Here is a 12,066-nt window from a genome sequence, read left to right on the forward strand (position 1 = left end):
TATTGCAGAGCACTGGATTAGGCACTGCAGAATACCTGCACAGAGATAGAAGCCATCATTTCATTATATATTTAGCTGAGGTAGTCAAGGAAAGCTTTCTGGAGGAGGTGGCATTTCAGGTGGCCTTAAGACTGGGAAAGTTTTGGGTAGCTTAGAGAACAGCATTGATATGTTCAAGGAGTGACAAGTTGTATCAGGGTCTAGAGAGACAGAACTAATAGGATACATGTATCTGTGAAAGAGGGTTTATTAAGGAGAATTGACTCACATGATCACAGAGTGAAGTCCCATGATAGGCCCTCTGCAAGTTGAGGAGCAAGGAAGCCAGTAGTGGCTTAGTCCGAGTCCCAAATCCTCAAAAGTAGGGAAGCTGACAGTGCAGCCTTCTGTCTGTGTCCTAAGGCCCGAGAGCCCCTGGCAAACTACTGGTGTAAGTCCAAGGGTCCAAAAGCTGAAGTGTGGTGGGCAGGAAGCATCCAGCACGGGAGAAAGATAAGGGCTGGAAGACTCAGCAAGTCAGCTGCTCCCACCTTTTTCTGCCTGCCTTTTCTAGCCGCCCTAGCAGCCAATTGGATGGTGCCCTTCCACATTGTGGGTGGGTCTTTCTCTCCCAGTCTACTGACTCAAATGTTCATCTTTTCTGGAAACATCCAGAAATAATAACTTTGCATTATTTAATTTAATCAAGTTGACAATATTAACCAACACACAAGTAGCTTGGCCCAGCTGGGAGAAAAAGATGAAGAGGTAGATTGAACCTAGCTTGTGAAGGGCCGTGAATGCTAGAATAATCTTTGAGAATTTAAAGTGTAGCCGGGCACAGTGGCTCACTCCTGTAATCCTAGCACTTTGGGAGGCTGAGGTGGGTGGATCACCTGAGGTCAGGAGTTCCAAGATCAGCCTGGCTATCATGGTGAAACCCCATCTTTAAAAAAAAAAAGAATTTAAAGTGTAGTGGGGGAAGTGAGATGCACAGAACACACACTGAAAATACTCAATAATAGGTGAAAACCCATAGATGGAGATGAAGGAGCAAACCATGTAGGAGGCAGCATGGGTGCAGTGGGGAAAGGGAGGGGAAGGGAGAGGATGAGTCTATAGGGAGGGCATCTAGGGGCATGGCAGGTCTGGGTGAAAGCCTAGAGTTGTGGTCTCTAGGTGATGAGATAGTGGGATAGGATTGGGGAGTACACAGGGACACTTGAGCAGTAGTGAACAGGATGACTTGAAGGTCTGGGTATGGCAGAGTGGCTGCTGGGTCTGGGTCCTAGTGGGGCTTTTGCCCTCAGTTCCTGGGGTGCATCTTGTTGGAGAGGCTGATTAAGCTCCTGGGCCTGCCTTTTCCTGAGGGTGCTATATTAGGCTGCTAGGGCTGCCATAACAAAACTACCACAGACTGGGTGGCTTGATACAACAGCAATTTCTTTTTTCACAGTTCTGGAGTCCATAGGTCCAGGATCAAGACCGTTTGATCTTTCCTGAGGCCTCTCCTTAGCTTGCAGATAGCTGCCTTCTTGCTGTGTCCTCCCATAGCCTTTTCTGAGCATGCACCTCTCTGGTGTCTCTCTTCTTAGAAGGACACCAGTCATACTGGATTAGGGCCCCACCCTTATTATCTGATTTCTTTCTTTTTTTGAGACGGAGTCTTGCACTGTTGCCTGAGCTGGAGTAGAGTGGCACAATCTCGGCTTACTGCAACCTCAGCCACCTGGGTTCAAGGGATTCTCCTTGTCTCAGCCTCCCAAGTAGCTGGGATTATAGGTGCCTGCCACCACACCCAACTAATTTATTTGTATTTTTAGTAGAGACAGGGTTTTACTATGTGGCCAGGCTGGTCTTGAACTCCTTACCTTGTGATCCACCCGCCTCAGCCTCCCAAAGTACTGGGATTACAGGCATGAGCCACTGTGCCCAGCCTCTGATTACCTGATTTAACCTTAAGTGCCTCTTTAAAGGCCCTAGTCATACTGGGACTTCAACGTACAAATTTGAGGGGGGAGCATAATTCAGTCTATAACAGACACACAAAGTCATGTCACTGCTGTTTTTGTCCCCAACCAACGTCAACTGCAATCAAAATAGGGCACTTAGGAGTGCCTCTTTTCCAGTCTGGAAGATTAGAAGCTAGTCTAGGGGCTTAGGGAGCTGATCAGACTTAGTCTCACCAGACTTGCCTTTACCCCTCAGTTCATTCTAGAGCAGTTTCTTCAGTGCAAATGAGAGTGTTCTTAGGGAAAGGAAGTTCATTTTTCTTTTCCTTTTCTTTTTTTTTTTAATACAGAGTCTTGCTCTGTTGCCAGGCTGTAGTGTAGTGGCATGATCTCGGCTCACTGCAACCTCCAACTCCCAGGTTCAAGTGATTCTCCTGCTTCAGCCTCCCAAGTAGCTGGAATTACAGGTGCCTGCCACCACACCCAGCTAATTTTTGTATTTTTATTAGAGATGGGGTTTCACCATGTTGGCCAGGATGGTCTCGATCTTCTGACCTCGTGATCTGCCCACCTTGGCCTCCCAAAATGCTGGGATTACAGGCGCGAGCCCCTGCGCCTGGCCATTGATTTTTTTTTTTTTTTTTCCTGAGTGGAAGAGATTGGAGACTTTAGCTGCTACAAAACAGCATTGTGAGAATTATTCTAAAGCCAAACTGAAATACTTTGGTGTCCTCTAGAGTTTTGTAGACCAATGCAGTAGCCACTAGCCATGTGTGGCTGTTTTAGTGCAAAGTAATTAAAATTAAGGAAAACAATTCAGTTCCTCAGTCCACATTTCAAGTGCTTAATAGCCACATGTGGCTAGTGACTACTGATTGGATGACACAGAAATTGAATACTTCCATTATCTCAGAATGTTCTGTTGGACAGCACTGATCTAGAGATCAGTGGCTTACAGCCCTGCTTATGAATCAGAATTAACCTGTGGAGGTTTAAAAAAGCACAAGTGTCTCAGCTACCCTTCAAGATATTTTGATTTGTGAGGTGCAAGGGGCATCCTGCTATGTCTTCAGCAGAATCTCTCCATGCTACCAATATGCAGCCCTGCAGCCAAGGTTAAAGCAGGATTGCCCTGAGTGTCTTGAAGGCAAGGCCAGGGTCTCCTTTTTCTTTCCCCAGTATGTAATCCCACACCTGGCACAAAGTAGGTATTCAGAGCAGACATGGAAGTAATGCATGAATCTGGTCTGGGAGAGCTACCCGTGTGCCATCCAAAAACACTAGTTTCTCTAGAGTTTGTTGTTTTTGCCTAGTGACGGTGATTCCAAGTTCTGATTCAGAGTAATGAGGGAGGTCCCACTCCAAAACACACAAACTCAACTTGGTAGAGACCATGGCTGTGCTTGGGGTGAGGATGCCTCAAAGATTCTGAGGGGTGGATTGTGTTGGTGAAGAAAGAGAATTTTCTTACCACCCCCCACCCTTTTTTTTTTTTTTTTAAAGATAGGGTCTCCTGTTTCCCGGGCTGGAGTGCAGTGGCGCATTCATGGCTCACTGAAGCCTTGACTTCCCCAGGCTCAGGTGATCCTCCCACCTCAGCCTCCTGAGTAGCTGGAACTACAGGCACACACCATCACACCTGGCTAATTTTTTGTAGAGACAGGGTTTCACCATGTTGCCCAGGCTGGTCTCTATCTCCTGGACTCAATCAATCCTTCCACCTTAGCCTCCCTAAAGTGCTGGGATTACAGGCATGAGCCACCATGCCCAGTTAATTTTGTATTTTTACTAGAGCTAGGGTTTCTCCATGTTGGTCAGGCTGGTCTTAAACTCCTGACCTCAGGTGATCCACCTACCTTGGCCTCCCAAAGTGCTGAGATTACAGGCGTGAGCCACCGTACCCAGCCCTGGCCTTTTATTGCTTTTTTCCCTCCCCTTACTGGGAAACAGGATGGCTTAAAGGAAGATTAGGTCTTGAATTTGGCCACTGCATGGTCTCACTTTCCTTTTTCAATTCAATAAACATTTATTGATGTCTGCTGTGTGCGTGTCATTCTTTGTGCTAGGCACTGTAGGGAGTGACAGAGGTGAATTAGATGATTCTTTGCCCTCACGTTGTTCACTGTCTAGTGCTGGGAAATACAGGCATATAATTATAGTATAAATCAAGCCGAAAGCATGTTGTGAACAAGTTATAAACACAGCACTCAGGGCACACTGAAAGAGGAAGCGATTAGCCCTCAGAGTCGGGGAGGAGGTGTGTGTGCCTGTGAGAGAGGGTGGTGATTAGAGATTTCTTATCTCAGTGCTTGCTAAACCTTACCACCTCTATGGAGATGATATTTGAAAAAGGGGACCACTATGTCTGATATGTCCAAGAATTTCTCAGCCTCAACTGCAAGGGGCTAGGAAACAGGATGAGGGGAGGGGCTCAGAGGCCAGGAATTAGGCAAGAGCCAAGGGTCCAAGGGTTGGGGGTGGCCCTATGGAAGATAAGAAGTGGAGCTTCCTTTCAGAACACATCTGTTAACTTCGGGGATGGAAAACTGCAGCAGATGGTGGCAGGAAATGTCCAGGTAACAGGTCAAAAAAGACTGGAAATGCAGCCTGGCCACAGCTGGGGTAGAGAAGCTAGTGATAGAATGGAAGAAGGGAATAGAGATTGCAGCCTATCCCAGACTCCTTTTTTTTTTTTTTTTTTGAGATGGAGTTACACTCTTGTTGTCCAGGCTGGAGTGCAATGGCATGATCCTGGCTCACGGCAACCTCCGCCTCCCAGGTTCAAGCAATTCCCCTGCCTCAGCCTCCCGAGTGGGTGGAATTACAGGCATGCGCCACCACACCAGGCTAATTTTGTATTTTTAGTAGAGAGGGGGTTTCTCCATGTTGGTCAGGCTGGTCTGGAACTCCCAACCTTAGGTGATCTGCCCACCTCGGCCTCCCAAAGTGCTGGGATTACAGGTGTGAGCCACCACACCCAGACATCAGACTTGACTCTGAATATTCTTATTTAGGAGGATCTAGGGCAGCTGTTTCCTCTTCTTCCCTAGTGCCTTAAAGAAGTAAAGAACTTCAACTAGAGCATAAGACATTGAGGTTAGACACATGGATAAACTTCCCAGTTATGACCATCAGGTGATATAGAAATAAATTACTTTGGGGGAAGATGAATTGCTTTCTTCTTCAGAGACCTTAATGCCAGCCTGGCTTGAGCCCACGCTTACCAGTCAAGGTTGAATTATAATGTATTTGGGGAAACTTTCTCTTTGTCTCTCCCTCCTTGTTTTGGCCCTCACTCTTTCAAGTACAAAACAGAACGAACAAAACAACTGTAAAGGAATTTTCCTGTGTATCTTCTTGTCCATTCTTCTGCCCCTACATCTCATTCAAGGACCCTCAGGCTGCTGTCTATCTCTAGTCCTGGCTTGCAGCAGGGATGGCTGAGAGCCCAGAACAGTCCTCCATGGTGGCCTGTGCCAAGCCAGGTTGCCATTTCCATTTTCATTAATTGAAGCAGCTTGACCCTGATCATTTTAGGCCAGCAATTTCCTGTCTGCTGGTTAGGAGTGTGTGGAGGACATGTCCTTGCTGGCCATTCTGTCCTTCCATCTACCTGGATGGTCCTAACACCTCATTCAGGCAGCAAAAAAGGGTCTCCTGTTACAGTTGATTGCGAGCAGCCCAACCTCACACAAATGCCCAGCCTCTCCTCTGGGGATCTCATGCTTTGTCTTCCTCAGAAGGCCTTTCTGGTGTTTACCCTCCTGTCTACCCGCTGACATTTTGGCTGTTTTTTTTTTTGAGACGGAGTCTCGCTCTGTCACTCAGGCTGGAGTGCAGTGGTGTAATCTGGGCTCGCTGCAACTTCTGCCTCCTGGGTTCAAGCAATTCTCTGCCTCAGCCTCCCAAGTAGCTGGGATTACAGGCGGGTGCCACCATGCCGGCTAATTTTTTGTATTTTTACTAGAGACGGGGTTTGGCCATCTTGGCCAGGCTGATCTTGAACTTCTGACTTCGTGATCCATCGACCTCGGCCTCCGGAAGGGCTGGGATTACGGGCATGAGCCACCATGCCCGGCCTTTGTTCAGTTTTTAGAAACCTGCTGACTGACAGTTGCCTCTCAGAACCTTATATGATGATACTTTCTTCTGTGACCTGGGAGAAGAACAAAATGTCTTTGAAGGAAGGGGTTTGCCTTCAACCCTGGAAGGCCATACGGTCGAGTGGTTGGGGTGTGATGGCTTTGCTCTGAATGTGAGTGTGGATGTGTGTTCTGCTCCTTACCTGGAACCCTGGAAGGCCTTGCAGTTGAGTGGTTGGGGTGTGATGGCTGCTCTGAATGTGAGTGTGGATGTGTGTTCTGCTCCTTACCTGGCTTTAAGGAAGATCTGTATGCCTCCTGTGAATCACTGAGTTAGCACCAGTTTGTTCCTGTGTTTGATAGTGTAGCTTTGCAAGTACCGTTTTAAGAAGTAGGGTAGTGTGTTTCCTTGGAGTGGGAGTCTAGCGTACTACATGCATTTGTGTCCTCCTGTGATCCATGGGATCTATTTTGTCTCTGCAGTTTTCAGTCTTCCAGATGGACACTTGTGTAATTGAGTGTGACCCATTTTTGTTGCTGTTGTGTCTTTGTGTGTCTGGTATTTTTGTGGAACCTCTGTGTTTGGGGCATCTTCGGGGGGCTTGTGGTGTCTTTCTGAGTGTCCTCTGGCTCTGTTTGGGCGGGAGAACAGAAGAAGGAGCCCAGACACGAAGGGGAGCCGTCTGGGTGGGGGGAGCGTGTTGGGAGGGGGCGTGCTGCAATCTGTGACTTGGAAAACAGATTTGCAGAGGAGGCGAGCAGCCCGGGCGTGCGGAGCGTGCGGGGCGGGGGCGGGGGGGCTGCTCTGGCCCCCAGCTCCTCCGCAATCCAATTAAATAACATTTAAATGCATAACCAGCACGCGCGGCGATGAGGCTGGAGATTGGAGCGGGCTCGGCGGCGGGCCGCGCGGGCGGCGTTTTGTGGAGCTCAGCGATTCTGGCGGCAATTTCCCCGCTCGACGCGGCTTTTACGAGCCCGCTCCCGGCGCCGAGCCCGCTCTGCTGCGCCCGCCCCGCTCCCGGCCGCTTCCCGCCACTCCCCGCCTCGACACTTTTTTCTCCCTCGCCCTCTCTGCAGCCTTCTGGTCTGTCCGCCTGTCCGCGTGCGTGTCTCTCGCTCTGGTCTCTGTCTCTCCATCTCTTGGGGTGCCTGCACCTCGGCCTCCCTCCCTCTCCGGCTGCTCCCGCGTCTCTCCCTGGGTGTCCGCCTCTCCCTTGCGCTGCCTGTCTGTGGCTCCTGCCATCTGTCAGCTTTTGCTTTGCTCGCTGCTGTTTCCGTCTCTGACTTTGACCCCCTTGTTCTGGCGGATGCGGCCTCCACTTCTCTCTGGATCACGGTATCATCACCGCTTCTGGCTGTCTTTGCTCAGGTCTCCTTGTCTCTGGCCTTCTGCATGCTTCCACCCCACAACCCTTCCCTTCAAGCCGTCTTGCCTTCTCCCCGTTACTCAGAGACCTCACCCCACTAGGCTCCTGCTCAGTCCTCAGCTTCCCTCCACCTGTGTGCCTAAGGGGAAGGCCTGCAGACTGGGAACAGTGACAAAGGGCCGGGGAGGAAAGGAAGGGAAGCTAGGTTAAGAAGAGTGGGAAGGCCAAGCGCTGTGGCTCAGGTCTGTAATCCCAGCACTTTGGGAGGCCGAGGCGGGCCGATCACCTGAGGTCAGAAGTTTGAGACCAGCCTGGCCAACATGGTGAAACCCCGTCTCTACTAAAAATACAAAAATTAGCCAGGGGTGGTGGCACAAGCCTGTAATCCCAGCTACTCAGGAGGCTGAGGCAGGAGAATTGCATAAACCCAGGAGGCGGAGGTTGCAGTGAGTTGAGATCGCGCCACTGCACTCCAGCCTGGGCAACAAGAGTGGGAGTCCATCTCAAAAATAATAATAGTAATAATAATAATAAGAAGTGTGGAGAGAGGATGGTGGGCTTACCCTGCCTGGGCCCAGGCCCAGCAGGAGACAGGAGAAATAAATAAATATATTTATTTATATATATTATACATATATATATATATGGTGAGTGGATGACTGGAAGAGACCCATTCTTCCCTACATCCTTTAGGAGCAGAGCAGAGAGGACTGCCACATTCAGGGTGGGGAGTGCGGTGGTTTCTTTTTGGGAGGTTTGCAGGAGCACCAGAGACATGTGATTCCTTCAGTGCTTCAGGTTCTTTTGAGGTTAGGATGGAGATGGGTATTTTCTGAAGAACTGGAGTGGGGCAAGACCCCCCCCCCCCGGCAGGAAACCCTCCTGAGCTCCTGAAGCCAGGTGCCTGAAGAAAACAGAGGAAACAAGGCGGGCAATTTGTTTCTTGTGCAGGACCTGACTGCATTGTTTCCTCTTCAGTTCACTTCCTTTCTTATCTGTGCTCAGGCGCCCCAACATATGGAGCTGCCACGTAGCAGATGCTAAATGCCATGCAGATTTCTGGGGAAGAGTTTCCCAGCTAAGAGAACACCAAGGGCAAAGGCCCTTATGTGAGCATGTCTGGTGTATTAGAAGAACAGCAATAAGGCCGATATGGCTGGTGCCGAGGAAATCAGGGAAGAGAATAAGTGAGATCTAAGAGGTGATGGGGAGCCACATCACTAGAGACTAACAAGTTATGGTAAAGCTCACACTCCGAGTAACATGGGAAGTCACTGGAGGGTTTCAAGCAAGGGAATGACATGATCTCTCTTGTCTTTTTCTTTGTTCAGAAAATTCTTGCTGCTGTATTGAGAACAGATTGAGAAAACAAGGGCAGAAGCAGGGAGACCAGTCAGGAGCTGATTGCAGTGTCAGGTAAGAGGGGGTTGAGGGCCTGGACCAGGGAGATGGCAGTGGAGGTGGTGAGGAGTGGCCAAATTTTGGATAGATTTTGCAGGGAGAGCCAAGGGATTTGCTGATGGGTTAGAGAGAGAGTACGAAAGAAAGAGGAGAAGACCAGGACTTTTTGGCCCAGTGGCCAGAGCAATGGATTTGCCATTAACCGATATGGGGGAATACCACAGGAGGAGCTGGCTTTGGCAGTAGTATTAATTGTGGAAATGTTAGAAGCCTGTTAAGCATCCAGGTAGAGGGGGTTAGTCAGTAAACAGATACACAAGTCTATAGGGGGCTTTTTTTTTTTGAGATGGAGTCTCGCCCTGTTTCCAGGCTGGAGTGCAGTGGTGCGATCTTGGCTCACTGGAACTTTTGCCTCCTGGATTCAAGCGATTCTCCTGCCTCAGCCTCCCAAGTAGCTTGGATTACAGGCATGTGCCACCACACCCGGCTAATTTTTGTATTTTTTAGTAGAGATGGGGTTTCACCATGTTGGCCAGGATGGTCTCCATCTCCTGACCTTGTGATCCACCCGCCTCAGCCTCCCAAAGTGTTGGGATTACAGGCATGAGGCACTGTGCCCAGCACAAGTCTATAGTTTAAAGGTGAAGTCCAGGCTGGAGATAGAAATTTGGGAGTAATCAGTGACACTGGATGAGATCCCCTAAGGAGTGAATGCAGATAGAAAGTGAAGGTGGCTGGGCATGGTGGCTCATGCCTGTAATCCCAGCACTTTGGGAGGCCAAGGTGGTGGATCACCTGAGGTCAGGAGTTCAAGACCATCCTGGCCAACCTGGTAAAACCCCGTCTCTACTAAAAAAATACAAAAATTAGCCAGATCTGGTGGCGGGGGGCCTGTGATTCCAGCTAATTGGGAGGCTGAGGCAGGGAGAAATGCTTGAACCTGCGAGGCAGAGGTTGCAGCAGTGAGCTAAGATCATGACACTGCACCCCAGCATGGGTGACAGAGTGACACTCTGTCTCAAAAAAAAAAAAAAATGAGGGGCATTCAATGACAGTCCAGGAACTGCAATATTTAGAAGTTGTAGAGGTACATTCAGCTGTCATAGGATTAAGAAACAAAAGGGGTCAGGTGCAATGGTTCACACCTGTAATCCCAGCACTTTAGGAGGCTGAAGTGGGAGGATCACTTGAGCCCAGGACTTCAAGACCAGCCTGGGCAACATAGTGAGACCCCTGTCTCTACAAAATATAAAAAGTTAGCTGGGTGTGGTGGCCTGCACCTGTCATCCCAGCTACTCTACTCAGGAGGCTGAGATGGGAGGACTGCTTGTGCCTGGGAGGTTGAGGCTGCAGTGAGCCATGATTATGCCAGTACATGCCAGCCTAAGTGACAGAGTGAGACCTTTTCTCAAAAAAAAAAAAAAAAAAACCCAAAGAAAAAGAAACAAAAACAAGTCGTGGAGGTACCCCAAAAAAAAAATGCTGAGACATCTCAGGGAGGAGGACTTAGGGAAGAGATGTGGGGGCTCTTGGCTTGATCATTCTTTTCATTCTCAGCTGCCCTGGTGGCCAGGCCCTCATTGGCCCATATCTAGATGGTCCCAGTCCACTGTCTGGGCCACTGCTTCATTCCCCTCCAAACGCCACACAGCAGACGGACTGACCATCTCATACCACACTTGCTTGAGAACATGCAGGGTCTCCGGAAGCTCAGCATTATGGTCCTAGAGCCAGGGAAAGAGAACTGAGGCTAGATAGGACCTGAGACTCTTAGTTCACCTTTACTGCTTTGCTACTAGAAAAACTGAGAAACAATGAGCTTCTCTCTCTCCTTTTTTTTTTTTTTTGAGACAGAGTTTTGCTCTTCTTGCCCAGGCTGAAGTCCAGTGGTGCAATCTTGGCTCACTACAACCTCAGCCTCCAGGGTTCAAGCGTTTCTCCTGCCTCAACCTCCCAAAGTGCTGGGATTACAGGTGTGAGCGTCTCTAAGTCCCTCTGCCATTAGGTGGCCAGCGCTCCTAAACACAGCTGAGTGCTGTTTATACCAGCCCACCCTGCCTTTTGAATCACTTCTCAACAAGCCACAGATGTTCCAGTATCTGATTTTCCTGAGGACCTGTTATATCAGTGCATGCAGAATAGCAGTGGAGGACTCTAAGGTGCCCAGTGGAAACAGAAGATGCAACTTTTGCCCTCAAAACACTTGAACTGAGAATCCTTGAATGATTTTGTCATCATTTCCCTCTATTTCTGCTTTCCTTTCTTATGACTTCCCAACGTGGACTCTTTCCCATTCTATGCCCTAGGTTTTTCCTTACCCTGACTCATTCTTCCAGAACCCCTCCCCAGATCACCTTTTTTTTTTTTTTAAGCCTGACCCAAGGCTGGTAGACAGATCATCTTTTATTGCCCTAATTCACCAAGTAGCCCAGGCCCCAAACCTAAATCAATATCCTCTTTTCCTCTCTCCTGCATCCCTGATTCATATGCAAGTTCTCTTGGCCTTATCCAAATTTATCCTAACTCTGACCACATAGCATCTCACACTCTCCACTTGTACAGTCCTAGCCATGCACTGTTTATCTTGCCACTGCTGCTGACCATGACAGCCCCCTAACTGGTCTCTCCTGCGTGTCCCCACAGTCCATTCTTCACATAGCAGTCGTGTTGCCCCAAAGCCTTCAGCACTGTCTCCTGGCTCTGTGTGTTTCTTGCTATTCCCATGTCCTTTAAGCCAGTCTCCCTGCCTTTTGGTCATCTCCCCCAGGTGTGACCTGTCTGCTCCCCTCTCAGACCCTGGGGTGGAGGGTGCTCCTGTGTCATGGGAGGCAGTCTGACCAGGAGTTGGGTGGAGGCCATGTGCTAGCCTAGAGGAAGTTGGTGAGCATGGTTGAGTTTGCTTCTGAAATGGCTGGTGGGTGTTTGCAGGGCCTTATACTCACTTTTTCTCATTTCCATCTTCCCTGTTCTTTCTGTTCCTCCCCTTCTGCCTCTCACTGACCAATTCTCTGTTTTGGACTGGGGAGGAGAAGCAGCCCTCATCAGCTTCAGGGCCTTGAGAGATTCTTCAGTCAAATGTATCCCTGCTCCCTGCTCAAGCCTCCCTCCTACTCTGGGAGCTGGGCTGAAACAGGCCAGGTGGGGACCATTCATCTCATCCTCTGCAGCCTGAGCACCTAATCTGAGTCATTCACCATTATATCCCCAATGCCTAGCACAACTCTTTGCACCCAGTAGGTGCTTATTAAGTATTTATCGAATGGGTAAATGAATGAATGAATG

Source organism: Callithrix jacchus, chromosome 9 (genome assembly GCF_049354715.1).
Source record: "Callithrix jacchus isolate 240 chromosome 9, calJac240_pri, whole genome shotgun sequence".
Taxonomy (NCBI): domain Eukaryota; kingdom Metazoa; phylum Chordata; class Mammalia; order Primates; family Cebidae; genus Callithrix; species Callithrix jacchus.